Here is a 25,982-nt window from a genome sequence, read left to right on the forward strand (position 1 = left end):
GAATGGCTGGTCATGCCATTTTGGTTATCTAATGCACCTAGTACTTTTATGCGACTAATGAATCAGGTTCTCCAACCCTTTCTCAGTAAATTTGTTATTGTCTATTTTGATGACATACTAATTTTTAGTCGCAGTGAGCCAGAACACCTCCAACATCTTTCACAAGTGTTTCAAGTTCTTGCTGACAACTCTTTATATGTTAATTTGAAGAAGTGTACCTTCATGGCTTCTTCAGTAACATTTTTGGGATATGTGATTTCTACTGATGGTATTCATGTCGATCCTTCTAAAGTTCAAGCAATTGAAGATTGGCCAGTTCCTACTTCTATTCGTGATGTTCGTAGTTTTCATGGTTTGGCTTCTTTCTATCGAAGATTTGTGAAGAACTTTAGCTCTATTTCTGCACCTTTGATTGACTGTCTCAAGAAGGAGAAGTTTGAGTGGACGGAAGCAATGGATAAAAGCTTTATTCTTCTTAAAGAAAAGCTTTGTACGGCACCAATTCTTGCACTTCCGAATTTCAACAAGCCTTTTGAAATAGATTGTGATGCATCTGTTGTTGGTATTGGTGAAGTATTATCACAGGAGGGTCATCCAATTGCATATTACAGTGAGAAGAATTCAGATGCACAAAAGAAATGGTCTACATATGAATTAGAGTTATTGGCTCTTGTTCAATCTCTTAAGCAGTGGGATGTGTTATTGCCACATATGGAATTCGCTTTCAACACTTCTATGAATCGTTCTACTGGGAAAACTCCATTTGAGAGTGTGAACTCTAAAGTACCTAATCATACTCTTGATATGGTAGCCTTACCCACCACACAGAGTACAAACACTGCAGCCGACTCTTTTGTAGACAAAGCAACTGAATTACATAATGAAGTAAAATCTAAACTGGAGAAGTCCAATTCTAAATATAAAGAGGATGCTGATAAACACAAGAGGTTTAAAACCTTCAAGGAAGGGGAGCTCGTGATGATACATCTAAGAAAAGAGAGATTTCCAGTGGGTACTTATAACAAAACCAAGATGAAGAAATATGGTCCTTTCAAGGTTTTAAAGAAGATCAATGATAATGCTTATGTTATTGATCTACCAAATGATTGGAATATCTCCAACACATTTAATGTTCAAGAGATTTTTACGTTTCATGGTGACAATGAACTTCTGGTTTGTTTGGACAACTCGAGGACGAGCTTTACTATAGAAGGGGGGACTGATGCAGGGCATACTACAATTCCAGAAGATTCCGCTTAGAGGTTTGGCTTCCATGGTTTCCTAGTTTCAGTCTTTCTTATTTTTAGGATTCTTTTAGATTTCCTTTTAGTTTTCTGTTTCCTAGTTTAGTTATTCTTCAAACCTATATAAAGGCTAGATTAAGTCTTGTAAGAGCTATCTATTACTCAATCAAATTATTAAACACAAAACTTATCTTTCTCTTCTTGCTTGAATTCTCTTCTCTTCTTGCTTATAGCAATCTAGTATTGCTTTCTTTTACCTTGTTCCACATTAGTTGGTATCACCCGCTTAGTTTTAGGTTTTTCATCCTATCACTTGATCCTTTACTTCGCTTCCGCAACACCTTTTCATTCCTTTTAAATACACAAAAAAAAAACAAAAACAAAAAAACAAAAAATATGACTGCTCAACCAGTTACTCTAGCAGCAATCGAAGCTCTCATCAAATCTCATACCGAGATTTTGGAAAAAAACATTACTGAAACTCTTGAGAAGTCCATGGAGGAAAAATTAGGGTTAAGAGATAACAAGCTTGAAGCAATGCAGAATCAGCTTTTCAAGGTTGCAAAACACATAAATATAGATTTGGATATGCCTGAGCTTGTAGACTTAGAAGACAAAACTAAAAACGATACACTTCAGTTTTTACAGAATGATGAAGTACCTAAAGATGTATTGCGTACTTTAAACATTAAGAAACCGTATGAAGGGTTCATAGCTCATTCAAAGAAGAAGCTAGTTTCTCCTACACTCGACAGTGATGATGAATATGAACGTGAGAACGATCTAGAGAAGAATTGGATTGAATAACGACGTTTAAAAACTGGTCACAACCCTTACAGTTCTTTACCCGAATATAAGCTAAAAGATGATATTCCCAACTTCTCTGGAAATTTTCGTATTGAAGAACTAACTGATTGGTTCTTTGACGTAGAAGCTTTTTTTGAATTTGTGGAAGTCCCTGAAGATTCTAAGGTCAAACTTGTGACTTACAAGCTCGAAGGAGGAGCTGCAGCCTGGTGGGATAAGATCTGTGATGATCGTAGAAACGCTAACAAACCGAAAATACGTACTTGGACACGTATGAAAACTTTGATCAGGGATAAGTTCTTACCTAGAGACTTTATGCAGCAACTTTTCATCAAATTGCAGAACATTCAGCAGGGGGCACGCACTGTTGAAGAATATGTGTCCGATTTTTATAATTTGGTGGCACGAAATCAACTCAAAGAATCTGAAGAACATTTAGTTGCAAGATTCATTGAGGGGATGAATAGATTAATACAAAATGGTATGACTCTTTCAGTTTTTACTATGGTCGAAGCGGTGCAGCAAGCTATTAAGATAGAAAATCGCCTTTTTCGTTCTTCTAGGACTTATCCATCCAGACAAGGGCGTTATCAAAATAATTCCAGGGGTACCAATTCATCTCAAAACTTTTCAACAGATACTGTTTTGACTATTCCTAGGCCTCCTTATGATGATGTTAGCCATTCACATCGACAACCTAGCCATATTGTGCCTTATACTCCACCTCTGGCTACACCTATCTTAGCCAATCCAGTTGATCTTCAGCCGGGTCAGCAGTCTCACTCTCTGCAACCAACTCCTCCTACTACAGGGAATCGGTTTCATAACAGGCAACAACAATTTCCACCGCAACAGAGAACTACTAATACTTATGCAAAATTTCGTGGAGATAAGTGCAATAAATGCCAGCAATCGGGGCACACGTCTAGTGATTGTCGGAAATTCAATGCTTTGATTGGTGAACCTCAGTTCATTAATGAAGTCACTGGTGCGCTTAATGAGTTCGAAGATGAAGACTCACCTGGTGATGACGATGAGTTTGTTGGGATGATTCGTCAATTATTTCTTACTGATAGTGGGGGTAAAATCTGCAAGATGATAATTGATAGTGGCAGTGTGGATAATTATATTGTTGATCACGTAGTTAAGAAGCTTGAACTACCAGTAACTTCTCATCCAGAATCTTACACTGTAGGATGGGTTAATGCCTCTAGCACACAGAATATTACTCTTCAGTGTTATGTGTCATTCTCTTTTGAGGGTTATGAAGACACAGTTCTATGTGATGTCATTAATATGACGGCAACCCATCTTCTTCTTGGCAGACCTTGGCAATACGATCTTCACGCGGTTCACAATGGATTCGAGAATACTTACACTTTTGTTCATAATGGGAAAACCAAGGTTCTTCGTCCATCCAATTCCACTTCAAACTCTTGTGCGCAGACTGATGCTATCGTAGCCACTGTTATTCGTTCTTTGCACCCACAACATTCTTTACATTCCCATGAAGATTCTAAGCCTATGATTGAGTTGCCTGCAAAGGTGAAGCCCTTATTATTTCAACATAATGTTTTATTTCCAGATGAACTACCAACTGCATTACCTCCTTTACGGAATATTCAACACTGCATCGATTTTATTCCTGGAGCCTTTTTACCAAACCAAGCACACTATCGCTTGAGTCCTGCTGAGCATGAGATATTACAGGGACAGGTAAATGATTTGCTTACAAAGGGTTTGATACGACCTAGCAACAGTCTCTGTGCCAGTCCTGCCTTCTTGGTTAGTAAAAAAGACAATGGATGGAGGATGTGTATCGATTGCAGAGCATTAAATCGCATCACCATTCCTTATAGATTTACGATCCCGCGTATTGATGATATGATTGATATACTGTCGGGCTCTATTATTTTTACTAAGTTGGATTTACGCAGTGGTTACCACCAAATACGCATTCGAGGTGGAGATGAGTGGAAAACAACATTCAAGACACGTGAAGGTTTATATGAATGGCTGGTCATGCCATTTTGGTTATCTAATGCACCTAGTACTTTTATGCGACTAATGAATCAGGTTCTCCAACCCTTTCTCAGTAAATTTGTTATTGTCTATTTTGATGACATACTAATTTTTAGTCGCAGTGAGCCAGAACACCTCCAACATCTTTCACAAGTGTTTCAAGTTCTTGCTGACAACTCTTTATATGTTAATTTGAAGAAGTGTACCTTCATGGCTTCTTCAGTAACATTTTTGGGATATGTGATTTCTACTGATGGTATTCATGTCGATCCTTCTAAAGTTCAAGCAATTGAAGATTGGCCAGTTCCTACTTCTATTCGTGATGTTCGTAGTTTTCATGGTTTGGCTTCTTTCTATCGAAGATTTGTGAAGAACTTTAGCTCTATTTCTGCACCTTTGATTGACTGTCTCAAGAAGGAGAAGTTTGAGTGGACGAAAGCAATGGATAAAAGCTTTATTCTTCTTAAAGAAAAGCTTTGTATGGCACCAATTCTTGCACTTCCGAATTTTAACAAGCCTTTTGAAATAGATTGTGATGCATCTGTTGTTGGTATTGGTGCAGTATTATCACAGGAGAGTCATCCAATTGCATATTACAGTGAGAAGAATTCATATGCACAAAAGAAATGGTCTACATATGAATTAGAGTTATTGGCTCTTGTTCAATCTCTTAAGCAGTGGCATACTTATATTATACATAAGGAATTTGTTGTCAACACTGACAACCATGCTTTGAAGTTTTTGAATACTTCTGCTAAAGTTAACAGAATGCATGATCGATGGCTTTCCACAATCAACAAATACACTTTCTCCGTGAGACATAAAAGTGGCAAATTGAATCAAGTTGCTGATGCCTTAAGTAGAAGAAGTCATCTATTAATAACAATTCGTAATGAGGGTTATGCATTTGACTATATCAAAGACATTTATCCAGAAGATGAAGATTTTGGCAAACTATGGGATCAATGCAGTTCTCAAACTCATGGGGTTGATTATTTTCTTATACAAGAAGGTTTTCTTTTTAAAGGGAATCGATTATGTATTCCTCAAGGGTCTTTAAGTTTACATCTTATGCGAGAATTACATGGAAGTGGTCTTGGTGGTCATTTTGGGAGAGATAAAACCATTTCCCTGATTGAAGAAAGATATTTCTGGCCATCTTTGAAACGTGATGTACAAAAGTTCGTACAAAAATGCATGGTCTGTCAGAGAGAAAAAGGTACAATTCAAAATACCGGGTTGTATACTCCTTTACCAGTTCCTGATGCACCTTGGGTTGATATAAGTATGGATTTTATACTTGGTTTACCTCGTACTACTAGAGGTAATGATTATGTTATGGTCGTAGTTGATCGTTACTCTAAAATGACTCACTTCGTAGCTTGTAATAAATCAACTGACGCTTCTAATGTTGCTTCTTTGTTCTTTAAAGAAGTAGTAAGATTGCATGGGGTTCCAAAGTCTATCACTTCTGACAGAGATACAAAAATTTTGAGTTATTTCTGGAAAAGTTTACGGATGCGCTTAGGCACAGTTATACAATTCAGCACAACTTCACATCCGCAAACTGATGGACAGACTGAGGTTGTTAATAGATCACTTGGTAATTTGATTAGAGCTATGTGCCTGGATAATAGTAAGCAGTGGGATGTGTTATTGCCACATATGGAATTCTCTTTCAACACTTCTGTGAATCGTTCTACTGGGAAAACTACATTTGAGATTGTGTACTCTAAAGTACCTAATCATACTCTTGATTTGGTAGCCTTACCCACCACACAGAGTACAAACACTGCAGCCGACTCTTTTGTAGACAAAGCAACTGAATTACATAATGAAGTAAAATCTAAACTGGAGAAGTCCAATTCTAAAATATAAAGAGGATGCTGATAAACACAAGAGGTTTAAAACCTTCAAGGAAGGGGAGCTCGTGATGATACATCTAAGAAAAGAGAGATTTCCAGTGGGTACTTATAACAAAACCAAGATGAAGAAATATGGTCCTTTCAAGGTTTTAAAGAAGATCAATGATAATGCTTATGTTATTGATCTACCAAATGATTGGAATATCTCCAACACATTTAATGTTCAAGAGATTTTTACGTTTCATGGTGACAATGAACTTCTGGTTTGTTTGGACAACTCGAGGAAGATCTTTACTCTAGAAGGGGGGACTGATGCAGGGCATACTACAATTCCAGAAGATTCCGCTTAGAGGTTTGGCTTCCATGGTTTCCTAGTTTCAGTCTTTCTTATTTTTAGGATTCTTTTAGATTTCCTTTTAGTTTTCTGTTTCCTAGTTTAGTTATTCTTCAAGCCTATATAAAGGCTAGATTAAGTCTTGTAAGAGCTATCTATTACTCAATCAAATTATTAAACACAAAACTTATCTTTCTCTTCTTGCTTGAATTCTCTTCTCTTCTTGCTTATAACAATCTAGTATTGCTTTCTTTTACCTTGTTCCACATTATTTTTACATCCATCTGATGTATCTCTGAGTTTTTAACAACATATATAAAATTAACATCCTAAAAAGGTAATGACTTTAAAACTGCTATTCTACAGTATGTGACAACTCAATTGACCCTAGCTTTCAAAACTGATGTATATTCATAAAGATAGCCTCGTAGTAAGGGGAAGATCTCGGAACAGTGTGGAGTACCTTCATACCTGCATCGATTATTAAGATAAGTAGTTGATCATCCATACTAAAACCAAGCATAAGCCCGCCGAATCGTATCCAAATGATCCCCTCAAAAGTCTTTTCACAACACTGTCTAAAATTATTGCCTCTTATAATAGGATGATAATTTATGATAGATATAAAAAGATTAGTGTGTTAAACAACACTATGTTCGTTTTAAGGAACTTGAACAGGTGACACGGATCGTTTTAAGGATAACTTTTCTAAGTAATAATATGTTACGCACATGATTATGATGGGGAGTATAAGGTGACAGCTCACCATAGACATTTGAGGTTTTAAGAAGCTTACAGGAATCAAATTTTTGCATACAAAAGAAGCTTCTTAAAACCATGAATAAAACATCCCAAGTCTCTAATTCTGCCCATTCTGTTTACCTCTTCTATTCGATTTTTAGTATTAAGAGAGATACTGTGGAAGCTGGTGAAATAAAATCAAAGTACAATCATCAATAGCACAATTTGGCATATATACATAATTGTGGCTTCTTTGTCCACCACCTTAAGATGTACTGAAGTCCCATAGTAAGAATGAAATTACCAAAAGAAAAGTTCTGATTATGCAAATTTGTACACTCCATATCAACAATTACCAAATTTGAATGGTGCACCTCCAGGCACAACCATACGAACTTATGACTGTTGCTGACTCGGAAAAAAAAATGGAGTGTTCTACTGTCTATCATCGTCCTTAGTAGAAAATTGCTTTATGAAACTTAAATCCAAACTTCAGAAAATAAAACCTTAAAAAACGATAATCAACTGAAACGATATAAGATGCACAAAACAACAAAAGCAGTGAAATCCAGTGTAGGATCAGAATCTCGCAACAATAATATCTTAGCGAAATTATCAACAACACAACACAACAACGTCGCAGAACAATTTTAGAAATGATGTAATAAACAACATCGGCTAAAATCATTAGAAAGATATGATGATCCTGCGAAAATTAAAGAGCTTGCGAGATTAACATCTGTAAGATTGCGAGAATGTCGCAAGCCATATCCGAAAATATAGGACAGATTAGCTGTCATCTACTATGTATTTCCCTATAAATAGTCGTTCAACTGAGAAGAAAAGAGAGATCTTTTTTTGGAGAAATAAATAAGTAAATAGGAGAGAGAAAATCTAGAGCAGAGGTTATTCTTGATTCTTTTATCTTTTCTTGTAAGAATATTCAAAGATTCATCAATAAAAGTAAGATTGAAAATCTAAAAATGAGTTGAGTATTAATGAAATCATATGAGGGGTGTAGTGTAGGATTTCCTGCAACTACATAATGGCGCTAGAAACAGGGACTTGAAGATCGAAAGTTGAAGATTATTGTTGAGATTGTTCAAATCAAGAAAGTGATTAAATAAATCAGTGAATCAGTTAAAAGAAAAATGATTAGAATCAATGAAGATGACAAAAGATTGGAGTGTAATATGATAACAAAAACGATGGTTAATGAATTCCATGAAAACCTCAAAGGAAGAATACATAAACGAAATTTTGAAGGAAGGAAGGTTATGGCGGTAGAAAAGACATCACCCTTGAAAAATTGGGAAAAGCAAAAAATTACACTCATGGCGGCAAAAATACCAAAAGAAAATTTGAACCACACATCTCCATTGGTTATTACAGTGCCTATTACGCGAAAAGAGAAGGAGACAACAACAAAATCCACGGGAGAATGGATATTGAACAGAACTTTAATCGATACAGGAAGTTCGGTGGATATAATATTTTATCATGCATTCCGGGAAATGGGATTTAAAGATGAAGAAATGTCCAGTTCAACATATTTTGTTCATGGCTTTGGAAAATCCACAACAAAACTTAAAGGAGAAATAGTGGTAAGAATTCCACTAGAAGAGATCGAAACACATGTAACACTATGCGTGGTGGATATGGAATCGCCATATAATATGTTGCTAGGAAGACCATGGATACATGCAATAAAAGATGTAGTATCAACGTTGCATCAATGTATTGAATTCCCCACACCAAATGGAATAGGAGAAATCAGAGGAGACGTTGATAATGCGAAATTATGTTATCAAATTGAAGTAAAGAATTATGAAGGACAAGCAAAAAGAAAAAAAATTTGTAGAAAGTTGGCGAAGGAGGCAAAGAAAGAAGAAGAATTTAGAGTATACATGATAAGGGAAAAAGAAGGCAAGGGAATACCCAGCGAAATTTTGGAAGAAGGATAAGGACCTGTGAAAACAATAAAGGAACCAACACCAATGGGAGAATCCGAGTCCAGTTACACTGCCGCAGAACCAACAAAAGAAGTAAACGTTGTGACTATGAAAGAACCTCTAATATTGAGAATTGGAACCAAGATGGATGTAGAAGAAGAAGAAAGAACTGTTAACCTTTTGCGAGAATATAAAGATGTTTTCGCAGGAAGTATGGATGAGATACCGGGAATAGATCCATTAATTTCATGCCACAAGTTGGAGATTAACAAGAATGTGAGACCATTTAAACAAAGAATAAGAAAAATCGCAACAGCATACCATTCCCAAATAGAAGAAGAACTAAAAAAAATGCTTGATGCAGGAATTATAAGAGAAGCTAAATACCCAGAATGGATAGCGAATATGGTCATTGTCCCAAAGAAAAACAAAGAAATAAGGATTTGTATAGATTTCACTGATTTAAACAAAGCTTGTCCTAAAGATAGTTTTCCTTTACCAGATATTCCTCAAATGGTGGAATCCGCAGCGGAAAATGATAGAGTATCGTCTTTAGATGAGTACAAAGGGTATAACCAAATCCCTCTCGCTGAAGAAGATCAAGAACATACTGCTTTCTTCGCTCCTAGAGGTTTATATTGTTACACGAAAATGTCATTTAGTTTGCGAAATGCGGGAGCGACATACCAAAGAATGGTAGAAAAGGTATTCGCAAAATGGATACACAAAACATTAGAAGTATACGTGGACGACATGTTAGTAAAAAGTAAAGAAGTCAAAGACCGTGTACAGGACCTGAGGGAGATTTTTGAACAAATGCGGCGGTACAACATTAAATTGAATCCTGAGAAGTGTACTATTGGAGTTACTGATAGACACATTTTTGTGTCTAATTTGTCCTCAATGTCCGTATTGTTGGAACTCTATTTTTGTACTAATATTGTGTTTTTATGTATTTTTAGGAAATAAACATTTTTGGAAAATTCGGCTCGAAAAGTTGATTTTGGCACCCCCGGAGGACAAGTGTTATTCGGACTCTCGATTTTGGATAAGGGGTAACCTAATTACTAAGGGGCACCCCCAGGTAACACCCAAGGCAGCTGCTATTCGCACCCCTACTCTGGATAGGGGGCTACCAGTTTCTTCCCCATTTGAAAGTATTTTGGCGGGAAATTTCTAAACAGTTCTGGCAGAATTTCGATCGTCAAAATGAAGGGGTTATGGGTCGATTCAATGGATGAAATTTGGTATAGAGATGTGATATAGGTTAAGGAACACATTATGGGTGACATGATCGATCAAATTTGGCTGGAATTTTCGGTATGATTCACACACCCAAAACAGAGCACGTGTACTGTAACACGAGCAAAATTGAAGTTCTTTTGTGCATGGGGGAGTTCTGATGGCGTTGGAAGAGTGTTGAGGCGTGAATAAGACATTTGGGAGCGTGCAGGATCAAAGTTAACGCGTGCATGGGATTAAAAATGGAAATTTTCGTTATTATTGGCAGCCGAGAATATTTGGATTAAATGGAGAATATATGCAATCAATGGTCGTATTTTTGGCTCCAATTCACTATAAATACAAGGAAAAACAGTTTGGAAAGGCTAGAAAGTTTGGAGAGTCTTTGGGATAGTTTAGGAGTCGAGAAGAATCCATACAAGAGTACACAGCGAAAAGCTTTCTGCTGGTGCAAGGAAGAACACGAAGAACATTAGAAAGTAAGAGAAAGTCGTTGAAAAGTGTCGCTTAAGTGCGACAGTTTCCAATTCCTTTCTCTCGACTTTGGAACAACAACACTTCTGTTGTATCGTTCTTTTTGAACGCTTTATATGCGTCGCAAACACTGTTGTAAACCGTTTTTCTCCATTTTCTCTTGATTGTAAACAACTTTTGAGTATCAATGAATCCATTTGAGAGGTTTTTCATCATGAGTAGGCAAACCCAATCCCAGGGGTGACGGAGGAAGCCTTTCTCGCAATATTTATGTGGTAATTTTTATTTGATTAATTTTTGCAATACTTATATATGATTAATTGCATTGAAAATAAATGATTTAAATGATTTTTATTAATCAAATATATTTTCTCTTGATAATAAATGCCTAGTTTTATACTCTTGATGTATTATGCTTGCGATTAACCTTTGATATTTTGAGAATCTGCTTTTGGCAATAGTTAGAATCAAAACAATTATTAAATTTGCATAATAAAAAATAAATAAAACTACATAAATATTGTTGAATGGTGGAATCATCACTCCTATTTTCTCCATAAAATTTATATCACTTGTTAATTGAATTTTCTACATTTCTAAATTATTTAAATCTAAAAAAAAAAAAATTTCCCTTCACAAGTTCGAAAAGAACCCCTTTTACCACTATCTACAACAACTTTTGAAAAAAACATCAAATTTTTGGCGTCGGCGATGCGGACCTGTGCTTAGGTAGAATTTTTTTTTTAGGTTTATTATTTATTTATTTTAGAATTGTTTGTTCATTTTTACGTTTCTTTTTGTCTTTATTTTGCAGGTTCAAAGTGAAAACTAAGGACTTGGAGAGGAAAAAGCTTAAAGCGAAAAGCGAAAAGAGAAGAAAAGAGGACAATTTTAGGATTTAATTTTTAATTCTTTTTGAGTGTGTGAGGAAAACTGTAATTTTATTTATTTATTTATTTTTTCTTTATTTTTGAACTTTAAATTGGACTGGACATTTGGACTTTAATTTTTAAACCCTACGGAAGGGTACCCTTAAATACAAACTGTGTGCAGGGAAGGACGGTGATTACAATATCACCTCGGTCCCTCGGGTTTGCACACGGCATATGAGTCGTGGCCCGAGTCGACGACAACGGTTCATCCCCCGTCTGGTACGGGAGGTAAGTCCAATCGAAACACTCGCGAATCCCCTGCAAGCGAGTTACTGTACTCCTTAAGGTGCTAGTTGTTTGAGGACGAACCGAACTGTCTTTATTTTCCTAGTAAAGGGCAAGGACTGGCCTAAACAAGATAAGGGTTCGGATTTCATCACCGCTCCCTTCTTGCCCGCTTTAGGAGAACAAAACCTAACGCGAACCCAAGCTTTAAAATCTGATTAGAAAGAGACCTATAGGGTATCGAGCTTGTTAGGAAAAAATTTCGAAGGATATTGGTTATTCTTTTAGCATACTTCGAAGTTCATGACGGTTTCTGTGAGTTGAATGCGTGATTGCGCCGCCTTGTACTGCGGTAAGGCCTTGGGTATCAATGCTCCACTAAGCTTCCCTTGCCTCGATTCAACTTACTTTGACTCAGATTGATTCCAGAGGGGTTTGCTTAAATTGTAACGAATTCCCTTTCCAGATATAGAAGCTAGTCTAGAAACAATCTAAGTGAGCCATCATGCTTGTTGTTTGCTAGAAATCTCTAGGTTTGCTATGGTAAAGTCGAGTCAGCCTGTTGTGTGATTGCTAGAACCTTCCTGTTAGGATTTTTATTTCTTTTTGATTTTTTTTAGTGTATGCCCGATTTTTTTAATAGGGCTTGGAAAAGAGATACTCTAGGTCGATTGATTAGCGAAAAACCTAGTAGTTCTTCTGATATAAGCAGGGAGCTCGAAGATTGTTCTTTTGAGAGCCCTGTTTTTGGAAACTTCATTTTTAAGAATCTGTCTCTTCGTGAGGAAAGTACCCCTAGTACTTCTGTTGTGCCAGCGATGGCAACTTTGAAAGATTACATGTTCCCAACTAGGTCCAACCGAGCTTCGTGCATTAAATTGCCAGCCACTACGGCTAATTTCGAGATAAAACCTAGTATTCTTCAGATGATCCCTATATTCTTAGGAAAAGATGATGAGAACCCTTATTTCCATATTAGGGACTTTTAGGAAATTTGTGGGACAATTAGAATAAAAGACCTTACTGATGAAGTCTTGAAACTTAAGATGTTTCCCTTTTCCTTGAGAGATAAATCCAAGACCTGGCTGAACAACCTACCATATGAATCCATAGAAACATGGCAGGAACTTATCGCTGCCTTCTATATGAAGTGCCACCCTAAGCATAAAACTGCAACTGTTAGGCAGAAAATTAGTGCTAGTGTGCAACAAGAGGGAGAGTCTCTTTATAGATTTTTAGAGAGATTCAATGATCTCCTATCTCAGTGTCCTCATCATGGATTTGATAATATGAAACTAGTACAAATTATTTATGATGGTTTAGACTATTCGACCAAAGCCATGGTTGAGTCTATGTGCGCTGGTGAGTTCACTAGTAAAAATGCTGATGATGCTTTTACCTTCTTAGAATCTTTTGTTGAACCCCCTAAAAGACTCTTGGTCAATAAAAGTAGCACCAATATGGTAGATACTAGTTTTGCATCTGATGCTAAGTTTGTTGCTTTGTCTAGAAGGTTAGAGGCTTTGGAAATGGGTCAGTCTAAAAATAGGTCCCTTGTTGTACCTGATAGAGCCTCTCAAGTCTCTAGTTGTGGAATAGAGCCCGATAATTCATTTTGGGAAGGTCAGGTTAGTGAAGAGCAAGCTCATGATGTCTATAACAATGCTAGGTTTGAGAACCGTCAGAAGATTGACCCATACTCAGAGACCTACAATCCTGGTTGGAGAAACCATCCTAATTTTTCTTGGTCTAAGGGTCAGAATCAAGGACAGTCTAGTAATTCTCAGCCTCCCCCAGGATTTGGTTTTAAGAACTTTTCGGGTCAAACTCAGTTTCAGAACACTTCCGAGAAAAAGATCTCTGCCTTAGAGGAAAATCTCATAATGCTATCAAAGAACCACATGAGCTTTCAACAAGAAACTAGGAAATAATTGAAGGATAATTCTCAAAGTCTTGCCGAATTAAAACTTCAAGTAGGAAAAATAGCTAAGTTTATAAGTGAGAGAGAAGATGGAAAGTTCCCTAGTCATACTGATCCTAACCCTAGAGGAGAGAAATCGTACAGTCATGTTAACTATGATACGACCCTTAGGAGTGGAAGGAAAGTTGATAATAAGGTCGACATACCTGAAAGTGAACATGTTGTAGTTCACCCTTATGAGCCAGAAAATGAGGAGACTGATAGAGTCTCCAAAGAGACCAATGAGGGTCCTGATGAGCCCGGCTTTGTTCCCAGAGCCCCGTTCCCCCAGTTGCTAGTTCCGACTAAGAGGGAGTCCAACTTTAATGATATATTGGAGGTTTTTAAGCAGGTTAATATAAACCTTCCATTATTAGATGCAATTAGGCAGATTCCCTCTTATGCCAAGTTCCTTAAGGACTTGTGTACGCGAAAGCGTAAGCTCAGTGTCCAGAAGAAAGCATTCATAGCTAGTCACGTGAGTTCTATTATTCAGAATACCACTACTCCTAAGTATAAAGACCCAGGGTCCTGTACCATTGCTTGTACAATAGGTAAGTACCGTGTTGAGAAAACATTGCTTGACTTAGGAGTCAGTGTGAACTTACTGCCATACCATGTGTACCTTAATCTAGGACTTGGTGAGATGAAACCTACACAGATGACACTTCAGTTAGCTGATAGGTCCGTTAAAATTCCTCGTGGTGTGATCGAGGATGTTTTCATAGAGGTCGACAAGTTTATATATCCGGTGGATTTTGTTATCCTAGATACCCAACCTATCCCTGACCCATAGAACCAAATACCAGTGATTTTAGGTCGCCCGTTTTTAGCTACATCCAATGCGATTATTAACTGTCGAAATGGTATTATGAATTTGTCTTTTGGTAATATGACTATTGATATGAACATTTTTAATATTAGTAAGCTACCCTTTGAGCTAGATGACACGTGCATTGAAGAGTTCAACATGATAGGAACCTTAGTTCCGAAGTCTGTACCAAACACCGAATCGGAAGATCCATTAGAGAGTTGTCTAGCCCTTTTTAGCATGGATTTCGACGATGATAGCAACATTGAACAAGTAAATGCTCTGTTTGATTCTATTCCTATGTTAGATACCGATAGATGGAAATCTAGGTTTGAACCATTACTAGCTATCGAATCTACCTTAAGCCATTATTTCGAAGAGCCTAAAGATCCTCCTAAGTTGGACACCAATTATGCATTTTTAGGCCCATCTGAGATTTTGCCTATAACTTCCGATTTGGATAGTGATCATGAGATTAGGCCAATAACCGTGCTTCAACACAATAAGGAAACTCTATGGATGACCATAGAGGATATGAAACATATAAGTCCTATAGCTAGTATACCTCAAAAGAATTTAGAGGATGAACCACCTGATTATAACTCAGAGAAAGCAATTGACCTTTTTCAGGAACCGGATGGTCTAGAAATTAGGAATATTGTGACTAGTTTATCTAGGGACACCCAAAACCCTAAGTTTGGGGGTAGTGAACTAGAAGAATCTCTAGAGTATTTTAAATACTCTCCGGATCCGGAAATTCAAGTCATAGTTAAAGGTCTTACGGAGAATAGTGATTACCCTAAATTTGGGGGTAGAGATTGTCAATTATCCCCAATAGAAGTCCCTAACTTGGGACTCAAGCCTAGTACATCTGAGGTATCGCTTGAGTCTATTCAGACTCCACAACCTGATCCTCCTGATACTGTTCAGGAGGAAATCCATATATTAGAAACCCGTTTTTCGGATGAATCTATTTTTCAAGACACTCTTATGAAGCCCAACTGGAGGCTCTGGATAGATCCGGTTGTCTTGCAAGAAACCTTAGATGAGGATGTGCTCCTTCTTTTTATTTTTCTGAGCCAGTGCAGTTGTCTCATATTGGTTTTAGCTCTATTTGGTATTATGGACCCACAACTTTTTCGGCTATTGGTATATGACTTTGGAAGGTGAAGATCCTTTTTGAGGTATTTGATGTCTGGCTGAAGACTTTAAACTTAGCACTTTTTGGGAGGTAACCTAATCTCACGCAACACGGTAATATCTTTCCTCAACCCTTTTTGCTTCAAGTGGTAACAATTTCTCCTCGTTCATGCTGTTAATTTTATCATTGGAAACATTGAGGACAATGTTAGATTTAAGTTTGGGGGTATGGGAAAATCTTTTAGTTGCAATAAATAAACTCCAGAGCCTAGAAATTTATGCGTATTCAGGATGGCACTAACTAATCTAAGTGGATGGAAACATCTTGGTTGTAGGAGTTGATGAACCAATCTGATTAGATGGAAACATCTATAGAGTTCATAAAAGCACATATCTCAGGTGTTAGAAATAACATCATAGTTGCACCATATCTCGTTGAGTCCTTTTCACTTCTATTTTTATTTTGTTTTTAAACTATGTTTCTCTAAGTGATAGGTGGGGCCCACGATTCAAGTTGTTACCAATGCTAGGGTGAATTAGAGTGATTAAGATACCATGAAAAAAAAATGGTAGTTACCAATGCTAAGGTGAATTAGAGTGATTGAGACAAGACCATTTGACCAAAAGGAATAAATTCAATAAAGTCGACCACTGGTACCCTTGTATATGCCAGTTGTGTTGACCTAGAGTTAGGTTATCGAACACTGGTACCCTTGTATATGCCAGTGTGTTGATATTAGTCAGACTAGTATCTCAATCCATTAGGATAGGTTCATTTTGGCGGAGGCCTTCAGACAGATATAGGAAACGCCGTTCATTTAGTAAACATCAAAACCATCTATGTTTTTCTATATCCATCTCTTAATTTTTCCATGTGATTAGTTTGACTCTGAATATGATGTCCATAGTGCAACTATCTGAGTAGAGCTCTGTCACTTATATATGAATGTTAGTATGCTTGAGTGCAAACTCGTGTACATCAATTGGAATTTCGCATCAGGGTACTTCCTCTTGTAGTCAATAAGTATGCCAACCAATGAGATTCTTTAGTGCCTTCCAAGGTTCATTGTAGATAGCTAGGGTCTGGAGTAAAGGTTTTGTGGGTACACCTCTGGTAAACACTCCGGAGACAACACTCCGTCACTAGGGCCACCTAGTGGTTTAACGGCTTGCTGCACGTGTTATGTGTAGCCATTTTACTTTCTAGATTAGATTTGCTCGAGGACTAGCAAATAATAAGTTTGGGGGTATTTGATAGACACATTTTTGTGTCTAATTTTTCCTCAATGTCCGTATTGTTGGAACTCTATTTTTGTACTAATATTGTGTTTTTATGTATTTTTAGGAAATTAACATTTTTGGAAAATTCGGCTCGAAAAGTTGATTTTGGCACCCCCGGAGGACAAGTGTTATTCGGACTCTCGATTTTGGATAAGGGGTAACCTAATTACTAAGGGTCACCCCCAGGTAACACCCAAGGCAGCTGCTATTCGCACCCCTACTCTGGATAGGGGGCTACCAGTTTCTTCCCCATTTGAAAGTATTTTGGCGGGAAATTTCCAAACAGTTCTGGCAGAATTTCGATCGTCAAAATGAAGGGGTTATGGGTCGATTCAATGGATGAAATTTGGTATAGAGATGTGATATAGGTTAAGGAACACAGTATGGGTGACATGATCGATCAAATTTGGCTGGAATTTTCGGTATGATTCACACACCAAAAACAGAGCACGTGTACTGTAACACGAGCAAAATTGAAGTTCTTTTGTGCATGGGGGAGTTCTGATGGCGTTGGAAGAGTGTTGAGGCGTGAATAAGACATTTGGAAGCGTGCAGGATCAAAGTTAACGCGTGCATGGGATTAAAAATGGAAATTTTCGTTATTATTGGCAGCCGAGAATATTTGGATTAAATGGAGAATATATGCAATCAATGGTCGTATTTTTGGCTCCAATTCACTATAAATACAAGGCAAAACAGTTTGGGAAAGGCTAGAAAGTTTGGAGAGTCTTTGGGATAGTTTAGGAGTCGAGAAGAATCCATACAAGAGTACACAGCGAAAAGCTTTCTGCTGGTGCAAGGAAGAACACGAAGAACATTAGAAAGTAAGAGAAAGTCGTTGAAAAGTGTCGCTTAAGTGCGACAGTTTCCAATTCCTTTCTCTCGACTTAGGAACAACAACACTTCTGTTGTATCGTTCTTTTTGAACGCTTTATATGCGTCGCAAACACTGTCGTAAACCGTTTTTCTCCATTTTCTCTTGATTGTAAACAACTTTTGAGTATCAATGAATCCATTTGAGAGGTTTTTCATCATGAGTAGGCAACCCCAATCCCAGGGGTGACGGAGGAAGCCTTTCTCGCAATATTTATGTGGTAATTTTTATTTGATTAATTTTTGCAATACTTATATATGATTAATTGCATTGAAAATAAATGATTTAAATGATTTTTATTAATCAAATATATTTTCTCTTGATAATACATGCTTAGTTTTATACTCTTGATGTATTATGCTTGCGATTAATCTTTGATATTTTGAGAATCTTCTTTTGGCAATAGTTAGAATCAAAACAATTATTAAATTTACATAATAAAAAATAAATAAAACTACATAAATATTGTTGAATGGTTGAATCATCACCCCTGTTTTCTCCATAAATTTTATATCACTTGTTAATTGAATTTTCTACATTTCTAAATTATTTAAATCTAAAAAAAATTATTCCCTTCACAAGTTTGAAAAGAACCCCTTTTACCATTATGTACAACAACTTTTGAAAAAACATCAGTCTCATCGGGAAAAATTTTAGGCTACATTGTATCAAAAGAAGGAATACAGGTTGATCCAGAAAAAGTGCAAGAAATTCGTGACATGCCAACACCAGCAACAATAAAAGATGTACATAAATTGAATGGACTTCTAGCTTCACTGGGAGATTCATCTCGAGATCATCAGACAAATGCAAATATTTTTTCGATATACTCAAGAAGGGTGCGAAAAATGGACTGATGAATGCGAAAAGGATTTTCAAGGGATCAAAGAACATCTTATGAATACAACCATTTTACAAAAAGAAAAATCAGGAGAAGAATTATTGATCTATCTTGCGACGATGTCGCATGCATTAAGTGTTGTGTTATTGCGAATAGATGCAGGAGTAGAGAAACCCATTTATTACATTAGCAAAACTTTTAATATTGCCGAGAAGAATTACTCAAAATATTGAGAAGTTGATCTTAGCATTAGTTTATGCAACATTTAAGCTCCACATATATTTTCAAGCGCACAAGATAAAGGTATTAACAAAAGTACCAATTGAATCAGTGATGAAGAATTATAAAAGATCAGGAAGAGTGGAGAGATAGAATGCACAAGTAGGCCACTTTGATATTAAATATGAAATTCTTTCTTCCCCAAAATCACAAGTTGTTGCAGATTTCTTGGCAGAATTTTCTTTAGAAGAAGATGAAGCGGTAGAAGAAATGATGGATATAGAAGAAGAACACGGAGATCCAAAAGATTTATTAACATAACCAAATAGATGGGATATATTGGTAGATGGATCATCAAATGGAGAAGGAAATGGAGTTGGAATTGTTTTAATTTCGCCAGAAGGAATAAAGATGGCTTTTTCATTCATATTGGAATTCGCGTTCACTAATAACGAAACGGAATATGAAGCTGTGATACATGCCTTAAAATTCGCAATAGAAATGAAACTAAAAAATGCAAGGATCACTAGCGATTCACAACTAGTTATTCGCCAAATAAAGGGAGAGTATACTACAAATGAACCATCCTTAAAGAAATACAAGAAGCTCGTTGAAGAATTATCAGCGAGAATCCCAAAAATAAAATGGAGGCACATTTCAAGGAAGGATAATAGACTCGCAGACGCTTTTGCTTTCATCTCAAGCATGATGACAGATCCAACTGCGAGATGCATGATGACAAACACTTTTGTCACCATCAATCAATAAAGAAGAAGAAAAAGTGGACGTGATGATAATAGACAATGAAGAAGAAGAACAAACGAACAATATCGCAGACTGGAGAATGGAACTTCACGCATATTTGGCGAAATGAGAAACACCAAGAAATAGATTGGAAACACACAAGTTAAAAAGCCGTGCAACGAATTATGAATTAAGAGATGGTCTGTTATACCGAAAATCCTTTAATGGACCATCACTCAGATGTTTGACACGAGAGGAAGGAGAAAAAGTTCTAAAGATGTTACACAGTGGAGATGCTGGAAATCATAGCGGGGGAAGATCTTTGGCACATCGAGCAAAAATGCAAGGCTATTACTGGCCATACATGCATGAAGATGCAAAACAAATATCAAGACGTTGCGAAGATTGTCAGCGACATGGAAAGAAAATACATGCACCGGGAGCACCATTATAATCTTCAACCAGTGTGTGGCCTTTTGGAAAGTGGGGCTTAGATATTGTGGGGCCATTTTTACCAGGTTCTAGACAAAGAAGATACTTAATAGTCGCAACAGATTATTTCACAAAATGGACAGAAGTGAAGGCAGTACAGCATATTCGCGACAAAGATATCTTTACATTCATATTCGAAAATATCATTTGCAGATTCGGAATTCCTGCGCAGTTGGTATCTGATAATGGGAAACAATTTGAAGTACATAACATAGAAATGTTACTTAATGCATTTAAGATAAAATGTGGAAAGTATACTCCTTTGTATCCACAAGGTAATGGGCAGGTAGAAGCAACAAACAAAACAATCGCAGATATATTAAAGAAGAAATTGGAAGGACATCACAGAGCATGGTGCGAACAAGTACATAATGCAATATGGGCTTATAATACAACTAGAAGAGAAGCTACTGGAATGTCACCTTTTTGTTTAACATACGGAGTTGAAGCGGTGTTACCAACATAAGTTGTTATTCCAACAACAAAGAGAAAAAATTGGGAGAAAAATATTAGTGCGGGTTTTATCTTAAACAAACTTGATGAATTAGAAGAAAGAAGAGAAAAATCTTTACAACATATGGAGAATTATCAGCGAAGATTAGCCCGAGAATATAATAAACGTGTCAAAATACGCGAAATTCAACCAGGAGATTTAGTTCTGAGAGAGACACCAATATATCAGCGAGAAAATGGTGGAAAATTAGCGAAAAAAATGGGATGGACATTACATCATTAAGGAGATAGTTGGAACAGGAGCTTATAGATTAATGGATCCAGAAGGTAGAGATGTTGGTCATAGACTTGACAGACCATGGAACGGGTTGTACTTAAAAAGATATTATCAGTAAGAAGCTTTGAGAAGTTATGGATTCTGAAAGAATAATTGCAAGATTTTTCATATCAAAACAAGATCATGATGTGCGAAATTTTCACACAAATAATCACAGAACAATGACATAAAAGAAAGGGGCGAACCTTTATGGCGTACACCCTAGTTAGCGAATAAAATTTCGCAAGAGGCAAATGTAAGACCTAAAGTACGTCATATTTGGGGGTACCTGTTGCATGGCTCAGGGAAACGATACACCTCCACCGGAACCTAAGTCATGGAGATTTGGGGTCAATAAAGCCCATCCGGGAGAGGCACCTTGGATTCTCATCTTAAGCATATGACTTGGGTTGGGCGACTAAGGTAATAAGGACTCTCCCAAGGAGTGCAGATTTGATCAAGGCGTCGAGGTACACGGTTGATTCAAGAGTGCCATGGGTGTTTGAAGCGTACCTTGCCATTCTTGACAAGTCTTGGCTTATACTGCACTCGGCCTGAAGAAAACCCCACTTAGGGTGCAGTCTCGTAACCATAAGCCTTATAGGTAAAAGGGATAAGAGGCTGCGAAAACAACTGGTTGTTTTTAAGACCGGATGGGAGGATCTAACCTTGTATGGTATAAGTACGCCTCCTTGAAGGGGCAACCAGGGGGAGATAAGGGCGGCACCCTCCATTAAGGACTGATAAGTGTCTTAAGACGCAAATTTCATGAGGCTTTTTATTCGCAAGGGTATTAAGGCTTGTCATATTTGTGCAACAATCTTGAAGAGGCAATAATACAAAAGAAAAAGATAAGACGAGATCAATGGGTTTTCGTATGAAAGTGCGAAGATGTCCTGTGATTTCGTCGCAAGACGGCAATGTCATGGGGCTTTATTTTCACAAGAATATTTAGGCGTGTCATATTGTCGCAACATTCCTGAAGAGGACATAATACAAAAGAAAAAGTTAATGCAAGATCAATGGGTTTTTGCATGAAAGTGCAAGGACGTCCTGCGATTTTGTCGCAATGACAAGAGGTGGCATAATAAGACCTTTAATTAGGAAGGCAAAATAAGACCACATGATAAAACAAAATATTTATAAATATTCGTAACAGATTATTTTTTGGAAGAAAGATAATGAGAGGCAAGTATGGGGATCAATAAACAAGAAGCATTATTTTTCTCATCAGCAAAATACTAAAAGGAAAAATTGATTCCAAAGTTGGTTGAAGAATATTATTCGCAAAAGTGATAAAAATAAGACAATTCAAGAAAATAAAACTAGATAAGAAGCTCAAGCTTCAGTATTAATTCCAGTAGAAGGAGATAACAGACGTTCTTCGCCAATGTTCTCATTATCGCAAGCCCCTTCTTCATTTTGATTCTGATCTTCGCCTTGACTAGCACCTTGATTATCGTCAGCAATTACTTCTTCAAGAGAGATTTCTTTTTCATTCTGATTAGCACCAGCACATGCTCCCTTAGAAGGAATTTCTTCTTCATCTTCCAAGAAATTATCCTCTGCACCACTTTCATAATCATAATCACTATCAGCAGGACGAGGAACTTCATCATCATCTACTTCCAAGGGTTCGATTGATGTAGGAGGAAGAGATTTAGACAATAAAAGATCATTTACGAGGACTTCAGCTCGGAGATGAACTTGACGAAGAAGTGCTCTCTGATGATTCCTATTTTGAATATCCTTAAAATAAGCAAGATAATCAAGTATTCTTTCTACTCGGTCGCGAGAACCAGTAAGGGAATAAATGAGCAATGCATTTTCTTTGCGAATTTTGGCATATTTAGCCTCCAGAACAGAAATGGAGGAATGAAGATTCTTCTCAGACTCTGCGAAAGGTAGAATACAAAATTTCAATAATATGAAGAACTCAAAAAGATATGACAATGAAAAGATAGTTAAGGCAGTCAAACTATTATGACTACCTTCCTTTTGCGAAATAAGGTGTTGAATCAAGGACAGACAACTATTCTCCCTACGATCTATTTCGTCATCAAATTTATCTCCAACTAAACCTTTAAGTCGAGACTGAAGATTTTTCTCTTTAGAAATAAGAAAGGCATTTTTCTTCGCAAGAGAAGAATAAGATTCTTCTAATTTGGAATATTTTTCTTTAAGTTGATTCGCCTTTACACTTAAAGTTATTCTACCTTGAATGAGTGTATCTCTTTCAGCGATAGATGACTCTGTTACTTCTTTTAAGTTCATTTCTCAAAGAGCGAAGAGATTGCTCCTGGTCATCACATACTTTCTGAAGAATGCTAAGTTGTTGCGAAGATATCGCCATCTTGTTTAAACAAGTTCGCTTCTCTTGAGATAAGGTTTTATTCTCATCTGATAAAGTTTTCATCCCTAAATTAGCTTTAGTTAAAGAATAAGAAAGGCGAGATACTTCATTACTTAATAAATCTTGCCTCTGAACTAATTGGGTATTTTCATTGGTAAGATTATTTATATGATCAAGAGAATATGAATAGAGGTTATCTAATTGGTTATATTGATGCATCAAAATTTCTTTATCAACACGGGCTTCTTCAACAGTAGATTCAAATTGATATCTCTCCATTATTCGTTTCTGGTTTAAGGCTTAAAATGCGAAAGAGGGATTTCAAGGATAATTAAATATGAGAAGGATAAAACCATTAAAAAGGCAAATTGAAGACACAGATAAGAAAATCATACCTCTCAATTCATCATTCTTCTTGCGAAGATTGTCACGATCCAACAAAATATTCCGAAGCTTTTGATTTTCGAGACGAAGAGCATTATACTCCTTTTCCAAAGCTGTCTGCGAAGCAGCTCTGTCAGAACCTAAATGCTTGCTCAGAATTTCGCAAACATTAGACTTGACAGGATCAATGGAGGACTTCTTGCCATCATCCAGGACTTCAGACAAAACTTTGAAAGCAATATCTATTCCTTCCACGGTTTCTTTCGAAAGGGAAAGAGACTCAGGTAGAGAACTGGCCATGATAGAAGGTTGAGAAACATTCTCAATAGGAAGAGAAGAAGTTTCATTTATAGAAGGATCAACAAGGGGGGTTTCAATCATTGAAAGATCAGTTGAAGAAATGAAGTTTGAGGCAGCTTTTTCGCGAATTGGAGAGAATGGTTTATCTTGCGAAGATGTCGCAGGAGATTTAGAAGAGATAAGTAAGTGGTATGGAACAGAAGTTTGAACAGTTTTAAGGTGGCGAGATTGCTTGAGAGGTTTATTGACATCCTTATCACCCTGCGAATTACAATCCAGATAAGAAACAGAGGCAACAATATTGTTATTAGAAATGGATAATGTTTCTTACTACCTTCTAATTCGCAGACTTTCTTTTATGCGCAACAACCTTATGCTGCGGTTTGTGAATGTTAGGGTTCTGAACCGTAAATTTAGTGTTGGAAGCGCTTTTGCTGAAATAACAACAGTATGGGAATCACATAAACAACATCAAATAAGGAAGTAAACAAGATCAATTTCAGCAAAACCCATAAAGAAGAAAAAAGAAAACTAACCTTGTTGAATCCATGGAAAGCACTAGCAGGAAGATTATTTCGAAGAAAATTACGAATGATGAAGATCTGCAGAAGAAATAGTATGAAGATAAAGAAGAACTTAAAAAGATTGAAGAAGAAAGAAAAAAAGTTGCAATAACGGAATTTGCAGAAGAACGATGAAGTTGCAGAAAAATAAAAAGAAAGAAAAAGAGAGTGAGAAAGAATATATATAGAAGGAATTTTTCTTCGAGAAGATAAATACGATTAATACGGAAAAATATAAGCGGTTAAAAAGCAGCGGTTACAAAAGACGTGTCAAGAAACGGATGGGAAAAAGGATACGTGTGATAAATACAGAATATGAAACGATGGATAACTGCGACATTTCTCACATCATTCTCTACTTCGCAGAAAAGATATGACAAGAGGCAAGATGTAGGATCGGAATCTCGCAACAATAATATTTTAGCGAAATTATCAACAACACAATACAACAGCGTCGCAGAACAATTTTAGAAATGATGTAATAAACGGCATCGGGTAAAATCATTAGAAAGATATGATGATCCTGCGAAAATTAAAGAGTTTGCGAGATTAACATTTGTAAGGTTGCGAGAATGTCGCAAGCCATATCCGAAAATAAAGGACAGATTAGCTGTCTTCTACTATGTATTTCCCTATAAATAGTCGTTCAACTGAGAAGAAATGAGAGATCTTTTTGGAAAAAAAAAATAAGTAAGAAAGAAAGTCTAGAGAAGAGGTTATTCTTGATTCTTTTATCTTTTCTTGTAAGAATATTCAAAGATTCATCAATAAAAGTAAGATTGAAAATCTAAAAATGAGTTGAATATTAATGAAATCATATGAGGGGTGTAGTGTAGGATTTCCTGCAACTACATTCAGTATAAACTGCAACCCAACGTTGATGATTTTTTATCCTAAACAAACCGGTTAACTAAACAATTGATAAACGCACACACAACTTAGTTTGCGTTTCCGTCACATGAAACTAATTAAGATGTCCTGACAGTAAAATATATGGCGATACCTAGATGTAAACGAAACTGTGATGAGTTCTAGCGAGATGTAACATGGCAATGAAGAAAAAAGCAGTTCTCTGATCTATACGGTCTCCCTTAACCACAAAAAAACCATTATGAATTCAGCCATAGCATTCACATCAAATAAACCAAAACTCAAATAATCAACCATGATTTGTGCCAAAACTCTAAAATTGAATAATTTTAAACAAAAGCGATTTCTTTCCAACATGATTTCCATACTTACACCATAACACAATTCCCTTAATTAAATCTGAATCACCAGCTATTTCCTTTCCAACACGATTTACATACTTACACAATATCAAAATTTCGTGGGTAACACAGTTTCCTTAATTAAATGGGAAGCAAAGATTTTTACTTTTGTTTTTTTTTTCCGATTTTTTTTTTTTTTTTG

The sequence above is a fragment of the Papaver somniferum genome, unplaced genomic scaffold (genome assembly GCF_003573695.1).
Source record: "Papaver somniferum cultivar HN1 unplaced genomic scaffold, ASM357369v1 unplaced-scaffold_15, whole genome shotgun sequence".
In the NCBI taxonomy this organism is placed as follows: Eukaryota; Viridiplantae; Streptophyta; class Magnoliopsida; order Ranunculales; family Papaveraceae; genus Papaver; species Papaver somniferum.